This window comes from Amblyomma maculatum, chromosome 2 (genome assembly GCF_055883805.1).
Source record: "Amblyomma maculatum isolate TAMU_Amacu chromosome 2, ASM5588380v1, whole genome shotgun sequence".
Taxonomy (NCBI): Eukaryota; Metazoa; Arthropoda; class Arachnida; order Ixodida; family Ixodidae; genus Amblyomma; species Amblyomma maculatum.
This window is the reverse complement of record NC_139345.1, coordinates 185,434,619-185,445,204: the sequence shown is the minus strand read 5'-3', so window position 1 is coordinate 185,445,204 and position 10,586 is coordinate 185,434,619. Positions and strand designations below refer to the sequence as shown.

At 44.4% G+C, this 10,586-nt stretch overlaps 1 pseudogene; it reads left to right on the top strand.

Annotated features, from left to right (window-relative positions):
- The first annotated feature begins 7,655 nt into the window (after positions 1–7,655).
- Positions 7,656–10,331, top strand: LOC146200601 (uncharacterized; annotated as a pseudogene).
- Positions 10,332–10,586: the final 255 nt, after the last annotated feature.

The window sequence follows — 10,586 nt, the reverse complement described above, 5'->3', positions numbered from 1 at the left end:
GCTAATCGCATGCGAGTAACACTAGAGAAACAACACTACCCGCCCTCTATCATCGAAGATGCCATAAAAAAGGCTGAAATAAGTAATCGTCATCACACCCTTGCGGAATCACAGCCAACACCACAACACTGTAATCTCATTCTAACCTTCGCAGACAATATCCCAAATATTAACAAAATCCTTAAAAAACATTTCAATATCATAGAACAAAGTCAACGACTTTCCAAAATATTCTCGACTGCTCCTCAGGTAACATACAGAAGACCAAAGAATTTACAAAACCACGTTGTCCACTCAACTGTCAATAAACCGAGACCTTTGGGTTGCACGTCATGCGGGAAAAGCCGATGTCAAATCTGTAAACACATGCAATCCACAGCACTAGCTAAAAGCACCCACTCAAATTTCAAACATTTTATACGAGAAGATTTAAATTGCGATTCTAGCAATGTTGTTTACATGCTCGAGTGTGGTGACTGTGGTATGCAGTACATTGGCCAAACAGATAATTCCTTCCGATTGAGATTTAATAACCACCGCTCGCACGCTCAAACCCTTCCCAACCTCCCCCTTTCGAAGCACCTTCGCAAGGAGGGACATGAGTTCGATAATCCTAAAGTCACAATATTACAGAGTGGCTTCAAAAACACTCGTGAGCGCGAACAACGAGAATCATATTTCATTTTTAAATTTAATACTCTACAACAGGGCTTAAACGAAAACCACGGGGTCCTGTCCTCTCTTCCGATGTCACGAACACAGGAAATGTGCACACCTGGCCAAGTCGTCTGAGGTCATCACCTTTTTTGCATACCAAAGTGTGGGTGTGTTCTGGTCTTGTCAGAGCCACTTACCTCCTACCGCCCTCCCCCCTTTCTGTTTTCTTTCGCTTGCTTCCGACACTTTTTTTTTTCTTTTTTTTCTTTTTTTTTTTTAAGTGTATACCTACGATATATATATATATATATATATATATATATATATATATATATATATATATATATATATATATATATATATATATATATCGTAGGTTTACACCTTTCCTTATCCACCTCCATCACCCCCCCCCCCTTTTTCTTTTTTTTTTTTCCCTACTCCCACTCTTCGGCCGTCGTGGCCAGGAAGAGTGAAAATAGCCCGCATTCTTTCGCAGCAGAGACTATGCATCCAGACACCTGTGTCAGCGCAGTTCGACAGGCCTGTCCTACACCTGCGATGCACCTGCGATGGCACACCTGGACATCATCCTTCCCTACTGTATCTGTCTCTTTCCTCTGTCTCCCACGTTTTGTTTTCCTACCCAGGTGTGGTCTATGTCCAAATGCTTAAAAAGCCGCAACACTATCCAAGAAGATTCACTCTTGAGAAAGATCGGTCTCCGATCGAAACGTCGAGTCTAATAAAATGTTTCTTTAAATGAAGCGTACCCTTCGCTATATTATATATATATATATATATATATATATATATATATATATATATATATATATATATATATATATATGTGTGTATCACGTGGTGCAGATTCACACTGGAAGGCAATAGCCGCAGCGACAGCTCCGTATGCAGAAACGCTCGATAATCGCTATTAATCGTGCCTGCTTTCTTGGCCGTCTCGTTACACTGTAGCATCACGACGCCCTGGCCAGTCAGTGTCACAAATAGAGGATCCGCTGGCCTGGCGGAACAAAGCAAACTCGCAATGCAGGGGCTAGACAAGGAAGCGATGAGCAGGCATCCATCTCTTTCTGTCGTGCATGAGTAAAAGACCAATGACTCAAACCCAAAGCCTTAAAAGGCGCTCACTTGCTCCGCAGAGCACAGTCGACGCGCTTTAGAGAGGACTGTTAGCCACTGTGCGCTGCCCATTTAACGCTACAGTGGCATGGCCTCTCTGCCCCCAGTCAAACGTGCCCGAAAGTCAGTGTGGTCGGAAGACGAAAACATAGACCTTGTCAATTTGATTGCTGACCATAGGGTCGCAATGTTTTGTAAATTCAATTCAACGTTCACGAAAAAAAAAGCGATGTGACGACTGGCGCGAAGTCACTAGGATATTTAATTCACACCACAGCAGGTCGCAAAGAGATGAGAGAGAGCTGCGTAAACAATGGCAAATGGTGAAGCAGTAAGCTAAAGGCCACCCTTCAAGAAGCCCGCAAAAGACATCACGAAACAGGTGAGTATTGCTTCTTCATATCCCTTGTTAACCAGAACGGGTACATAAGTGTAGTGTGTAAGAAACTTGCGTCGGTTTCGCCACGAAGTGGAAGTCCCTGCAAACCACTACAAATGAAGCAGACTTGCCCAGAAACATCAGCAGAGATTCGTACTGCGAAACTCTGCATGTTTATCGGCAGACTTCCTTCGGCATTCTCTGGTACAGCAGGCGACCTATCACGAAAGTTTGAATTTCGAAAAAAAAAGGAAATGCTTGAGGTTCGAAACCGTTAACCTAAGGTGTAGCCTAATCAACCCTACTGTAACATAACTCAATGTAGTCAGCTCTTGATGAACCCCTGCCTACATTTAATACGCCGTAATCAAAATTACTGCGTTCTATTCCATTGTAATCCATTTATTTATTTATTTATTTATTTATTTATTTATTTATTTCTTTATTTATTCATTCATTCAAATACCCTAGAGGCCCTCCGAGGAAGGTGTTACATGTGGGGGGGGGGGGGGGACGAAGCACTTTGATATTACTTAGTTCAAAATCAGATAAGCAGAAAAGAGAGAAACAGAATGAAAACAGCATTGTTAATTCGCCACAATTAAGCAGATTCCATCCTAACCAGCAGCCTTCTTGCACGTTTTGCAACGAAATGTGCTTTCAATTAATAGGCACCACACTTCAGATTACACTGATTCGACCTTGAAGTAACATAATTCAACGTCACGTTCTTCACACCACACACATTATTAATATTTAATGGACCAGTGCAACCGTACCACTCTTCCGTTAACGTCACGCTTTATTTTAGGGTCCCGTTGTGTGGTCGCCGGGCAGCGTTGACATTCATTTGTTATGTCGCATATAACAGTTTCATCCTTAACCGAAAAGTTCGTGAAGAAAACTTGCAGCAATCACTAATGAGAGAAAATGCCTGGAAGGAATCACCTGCTGCACATAGCTTGCGGACAGAAGCTAAGCGGGCTTGGCGCCTTTCCTTGCTTCTTTTTTTTTTGCGGCGAAGCCTGCAGAAACCGTTATCACCCAATGAAGTTTTTTCACTCTCAGCCGGCGCAGTAAGCGGCCGCCACATCTTATCTCCTAACGTCCGTGACAGCGTTGCCGCTAGCACCGCGCGCGCGCTTTGAAGAGCGTGACAAAAGATTTTAGGCGCACTGCAATGATACAAGCACCTCCGCGCAGCCGACGGGAATGAATAAGCAGAATGCCGCACTTGTTACATGGCCAGCAGAACTGCACCTTCCTTCCTCGCCCGAAAGCAAGGAACACCTCCACTAGTGTGTAGTATAATACTGGAAATGCACCTTCTTCGGCGCCGAGCAATGGGGCGAGGTGTCCTCTTTTAGCGATGGATAGCTTAGAGTGCGTCGACAGTGACAGGACGTCTGGCACGTACTTTCGATAATGCGGTTCCGAGCCTAAAGGCAGAGGTACAGTCGATATTGTACATAAATCACACAGCTGTTGGACGATTAGCACTAGGTACCCATGACAAATCTGCAAACGAGGCGGTACAGGGAAATATGGGCTGGACATCATTCGAAACACAAGAAGCTAATAGAGAGAGAAAAAGATTTATCATGAGCAGGCGTGAAATATTCAGCCCTAGGTGGGCAGCCTCCTCAGTCCAGGAAGCCGTGGACCCGAGCCATCTCCCGAGTCCGGTTGACCAGATTACGCTGATCCTCCAGGCTGGGGCTTGACAGCTGTCTCCCACTGCTCTTCGGTTATGGCCATGGTGGTTATAGCATGGCGGAAGTAGAATGGTGGCGAAGGCTGGGCACAAAAGCGGTTCAGCGGTACCGCAGCATAGCCGCAGATCGGGGGGCCAATCACTCAGATTAAGAAATTATACTACTGTGAATTAAAAAGCATCAATTAACATTAGAAGAATCGACATTCTGATAAATTTGCTTGTGAGCAAGGTGAAGTATTTCATTAAGACACTCTTAATTTATTTAAAAATCTTGCATTACTCTTATCGCGCCCCCTTGATGTTGCGTCTGTCTTGAGGAAACTTTTCAGGCTTCGTTCAGTTCTTGCAAAGTAGGCACATGGGGGCAACCAGCAACGGAGCTGACGAAGCCTAGGTAACGACGCTGACGAAGCACGGAGCGGTTTCTTATCGTGTCTCCGGTGGTGCGGGCCGTGGTGCGCCCTGGAAAGCGCATAAATTTAGCTCGTTGAGGAGACGGAATTACGCTAGGCAACCAGATGTTACCAAATAAGGCAGTGGCTCGTTCAGAACCAGATGTAACCAAATAAGGCAAGGGCTCGTTTAGAACCAGATGTTACCAAATAAGGCAATGGAGCTGACGGAGCCTAGGTAACGACGCTGACGAAGTACGGAACGGTTTCTAATTACGCTGTCTGCGGTGGTGCGGGCCGTGGTGCGCCCGGGAAAACGTATGAATTGAGCTCGCAAGTCTGAAAATGTCCCATTTGCGAAGAAGATTTCGACGTCCTGGCTAGTCGCTGCTCTGTCGTCCTTAGGTGAGTTCAATATCCCCTTTTGCTGCCGAGTTGTTTTTGGTTTCGTGCCCTTCGGGGTGCGGCAAATGCGAATTGTGTTTTTCAGCACTGTCCTCTTGGTCCTCGTTTGAAGCGCTTGGCGCTTTATCGCCAGATGAGCCCTCACAAAGTGAGGAAGCGATGCTCGGTGGCACATTGCGGCAGCGTGGACTCAACCGTCGGTGTCTTATTACACCGCTTCCCGGCTGATTTTCACCGGTGAGTGAGCTCATGTCAGTGTCGTCTGCTTCTAGCTCCATAGTGTTTTTCGGGCTGCTCTCGCTTATTTCATAGCTAACGAATTTCGTGCGTACTCGGCTTCATGTTTTCCAGATTATTTAGTAGCCTGCGGTACATACATGCTTTTCATTCCTAAGGTGTGCATGAGTCAACAGGAAGGCCTGCCGTTTATCTCATATAGTTGTGCAGCAAGTTAATCTGTATTTGACAGGACAAGGCTCTAAGGTGCAACACCATGTCTGTAACTGACCGCGAGACCAATGTAGAACATGACAGCTGTGAGCATGACCCGCACCATGTACCCCGCTCTGAGGCGCATGCTTAGCGGGAGCATTTACTGCCGTATCGATATATTGCTTGGCGTATTAATGTATTGCAATTGAAAAGGAATGAATTGGGGCATTGCATATTCGCGTTTGCAATGCATGATAAGAATTGCATTTTTGGCAGTTGAAAGTGAACATTTGTTCTGTCCTTCGTCTCAGTCCTCGTTCTTGTGGTGCCACAACTAAATGAATATTAATTTCGGTACAGTTTTATAACGTGCATGTTGCACATAACTTGTCCAGATGCAAGTCGTGGGTCCAGTTCTGCCGAAACATACACCTGTACAACAAAGCGCCGTGGCAGCTGTGAGACCGGAGAGTTTGTTCGACGCACTTCTCAGCGTCAGCGTACGGGCAGTCAGGGCGACCAGGACGACTTCGTCGCGACTCCGTACCTCCCGTACCAACTCAAGGAAGCTTTGAAGGTAATTACCAAACACTGAAGGTAATGGCAGGCATACGCGACTCTTGAAATTCCAGCTATCCAAAAATTATTTTTCTGTTTGTTTTCGTAAACGTGGACACTCCTGCCTGCACCTTTAAAAAAAAGATAATGAATGTACCTAATAGAGTGCGTCTAAAATTAGAACACAATTTTACCGCCACCCTACGAAGCGAAACCGAAAGTAAAAATGTCACTTCTCGATTGTGACACGTACATATGTACCCGTATGCACACAAATATGTGTGTGTTGCACGTATATATATATATATATATATATATATATATATATATATATATATATATATATATATATATGCGTTGATTTACGTCCCTAATAGGCAAGTTTAATTATTTTCTCACAGTGTTGAAATACGCTGCAAACTGTCGGAAGAGGGTGGTGGTGTACCTCCTTGTTTTCATTGTTTATAAAATTTTTTTATTTTTCTTTTTCCATTTTCGTGGAGGCGTGTTGAGGTTCGTACGGGAGTCCGCATTGTCGTGAATTGAGATTTTTAACTCTGTGGTCCCTTGTGTTGTTCCGGTTTTGGGAGCAGTTCATTCTCCCTGCAATGCACTACATGGTGCGTTGTACAACAGGTTCGTGAGTAGAAGATAAGAGTTGGTTTTGTGCTTGTAGAAGATGGCAGCAAAATATCAGTTGGCAAAGGCAACATGTGACAGCAGGCAGTCATTGCAAAAAGAAAGTCCACTGACCGCATGAACATTGTTACCCGATGTTTCATATTGGAAAGAAAGGATAATGGAAATGGGATTACCAGATGGTCGGGTACGGCATAGGGTTGCAAGTAGATTGACTGTAGCCTACGAGGCCTCAGGTTTTGGGAGGAAGGGGTGTAGAAAGGCTACCACGTGCAACAACAATTGCTAAAAGTCCTTGAAATACTGCAATAATTAAAGCGAATAGTCAAAACCTCTGTTCTTGCTGTTTATATCTGTAACCATGCTAGCAAAAGCATGCTTTCCTCCGTCTTCAACAGTTCTCTTTGAGGTCATCTTATTTCAGCTTCAATGTTGACCTGCGTAGGTAAAAGGGCAAGCGATGTTATGCACATCATTTCATTTGAGTTGTCACTATTTTCTTGAGAAGCATATTGTACACACTTCAAGCAGATATTGTACATAACAAATTATAAATGATTTATGCACCCTCCATACCTTCCCATTTCATTACAATTAATAGCGTAGGAATCAAAGCGCTAGGCGGCAGTTTTTTCCACGAAAAAGAATTTTACCTCTACATGTGGTGCCGTATCTTAACCGCATGGATTGGAAGTTAGTTGTTTTCAAAATAATATTCGCCGAGGTACTGATACGTTTTATTCATTCTTGTAAATGCCATTTCAGGTGCCTAGAATGAACGCAGCTACCACATGGACGATTCACCGTCTAGTCTCAGTGGAACTTCGTCGCTGCATCACAATGAAGAGTCAGGCGGGAATGATTGAAATCATTCTGGATACCTATCTCGGAAATTGTGCTATTACAGGGTGAATTGATCTTTGTTTAATAGGTGCAGTACTCAGTTAAGCAGTTGCAAATCAATACATTCACAGCTAGCATTCCCAATCGCTGCAACCCATCATAGAGTTATTTCCAGTCTTCGGAACAGTGCAAGAAGGGATGGTGCTGAAATATTCTACAATATGTTGACTGTGTGCTTTGGAGATGCCGGCGTCCAGAGTTCTTCAACGAGTCAAGTGTGGATCCACGGCAGTGCCTTGGCAGAATTTCAATGTAAGTGCTGATTTTGCTTTACGGGCTTAGGTAAATGTTTTGTGCATTGTTTGGTTTCTGGCTGCACTTTCGGAACTGTGCTATAGCTGTATTTTGTGCGTGCATTACTTTTGATGTTGCTGCGGACCACACGTATGCTCGAACTACCATGTCGCCTGCACAGACCGACACGGTTGGAGAGAATGGTAGTGATGCATCACCACCAGAAACTTCGAGCAGTGATATATCGCTTGTATGTGAAGGTTGGTATTACAAAAATTGTGGCACTTTCACACTGACATTCATTTCTTGGTTCTGTAACATATGCACATATACTTACCCTGACAGGGGCTAATTGTTCTGCTGCTTATTCTTTACCTTCCAGGATCTTTCACCAGCCCCATAAAAGTAAGGCGGCCACTGCAAAAGCTCAGAGCAAAGCTCCGGCAGCTCCGTGACCGCAACAGGAGACTGCAAGGACGGCTGCTCCAGCGCCGACGTATGAAGACTGCTGCCGAAGTGGTTGAGACTTTACGTGAACATGTGACCCCAGCTGTTGCTGCTCTTGTAGAAACTCAATTGAAGATGAGTAACACCAGCAGGTTTGGTCGTCAGTTGTGCAGCCATAACAAAGTGTTAGCTTTAGGTCTGTACTTTCATAGCCCGAAAGGTTATAGGTACTGCAGGCAACTGCTAAAGCTTCCATCTGTAAGGTCCCTGCAGCTCTGGCTTTAGCGTATACCGCTGAGGATGGGATTTTATCCCGAAGTTTTCGAGTTGATGAAGAGACGAGCAGAGTCATTTCAACAGAAAGACAGGCCTTGCACGATAATTTTTGATGAGATGCATGTTGCAAATGAGCCGTCGTACAACCCAGCCTCAGACAGATTTGAAGGCTTTGAAGAATATAGTACAGCACAAGAACAAAATCTTGCAAATAAGGCTCTTGTGTTCATGGCAAAAGGAATACGCACACCGTGGAAGCAGCCTATTGGCTACGTCCTTGCAGATAAAGCAGCACCTGCAAGCGTTCTGCGTGGCCTTCTTTCCCAGTGCTACAACTTACTGGTTGAAGCTGGCCTAAACCTTTTGCTGTGGTTTGTGATCAGGGAAATCAAAATGTATCTTTGTTTTCGAACCTCTTGACCCCTCAGAACCCATACCTATGCATCAATGGTGAACCACTTTTCTTTCTTTTTGATGCACCACATTTGCTGAAGTGCTTGCGCAATATGTTTTTCAAGTATGACTTCAGAATTGGCACTGACAATCAAAAGTTCCTACATACGACAGGCTTACAGAGGGATCGAGAAATGCAAATTCGGTCTATTCCAAAACTCAGTGACCGTCATTTTAATTTGACTTTTGCTTCTAAGATTTGTGTGAAGCTCGCAGGGCAGGCACACAGTAATCACTGTGCTGCTGCATTATGCACTTTGGTTACATTTCAGCAGTTTCCAGCAGAAGCCATCCACACAGCGAGGTTTGTTGAGAGGATAGCTATACTCTTTGACAGCCTAAACATATCTCAGAAGTATGGAAAGTCCCCTTATGCCTCTGCGATGTGTGCAGGGTCTGTCCACAAAGAGTTCTTGGAAGACTGTATTGCAGTTTTTGAGAATCTCGAAGTTGTAGGCTGTGCACTGCAGCCTCCTTGCACCCGTGGCTTCTCCCACACTATGAGGGCTTTGTTGATGTTGTGGAACCACTTGGCCTCTCGGTATGGCTTGGAATACCTCCTAACCGGAGATCTGAACCAGGATGCGCCTGAAAATACCTTTGCAATTGTTAGGTCAAAGTCGGGAGCGAACAGCAATTCGTCTTGTCCGCAGTTTCATGCAGCATTTAGGCACCTTTTGGTCAGCAACCTTTTCAAATTGTCAGAAAGCAGCAACTGTGCTGAAGACATGTCAACTCTGCTGGCGACTCTCCCAGTTTCTTTTCCTACACCTGGTTCTTCACTTTGTACAGCTGCTGAATCTATGCCGATTGCGGTAGAATAAGGTTCGCACAATGATTATCCATCTGCAATAGCTGTGAAAAACCTTGTCCACTTCTCATGAATGGCTTGCTTCTCAATTCATGAATGGCCACAGGTGTGCTACAGGGTTGCAAAAGTGTGAGTTAAGGCAAGAGAATGCAGTCTTTTCTAGTCAGAGCCAGCTGCTCTTGTACTTAAGTGTGAAAAAACCTGGTGAAGGTGACTTTGGTAGCCTGTCAGTTCCTGCACCTTCTTTTATTGCATTCATCAATGCCTGTGAAGTGGTTTTTGTTGCATCAACTTCTGGTATCATGGGAAAGGAGCGTGTTGGGCGTGGTCTGTGCATGTTGTTTCACGCCAAGGTGGAAAAATCTCTTACTGTATGTGGTGATGACGTTTATGATGATTTGTTTGCCCTATTCATTAAGGGTTAGACTTCATTGCTTCGCACGCAGAAGGAATGTTGAAGTTCATAATGAAGCAACTAAGCATAAAGCAACAAAACAAGCACAGCGGTTAAACACTTGAAAACAAAAATTCCAGACGGTTGGCGGCATTTGTCAAGAGGTTGTGAGCTATTTTGAGGTGTGTGCTATGTATTTGCTCAGGCTGGTTTTTTTGGCTTACAGCTGGTAACATAACGTAGTCACATGTAACATATTAGCTGCTGCTTTTTTTATGGAGCCACGTTCCCTTAGGCCGATTTGTATACGTCTGGCCCGAGGAAGCTCGGCCAGTCTTGAGAGCGAAGTTATCGTGCAAATTCTTTGTTCGATTCCTGTTTGAGATATAAATTTAGCTGAAGTTCTGTGGCACATCTTCCAGGCCTGCTTCTGCATATATCGGGAAGAGTATATTTGATATCTCATGTAATTTCCGGTTAAGTGGTAAGAAAGTTTTATAAGATTGTGAAGGAGCAGAAGTTTAATCTTCGATGCTCTCGTTTTTCTTCTCCTATGCACACGTTTCATATATGCCTTTCCCGCGTCTAGGTACAGCAGCAGGCGGCTGGTGATTCATACGTCACCTGTGCAAATCGACCTGCATTCGCATTCGTTTGACATTGATACTTAATCCATTATACGGCACCTTTTCCTGGTGTTTGTGACACCTGTTACTCGTCCATGAGGAAGGGAAAGGCATTGGTAC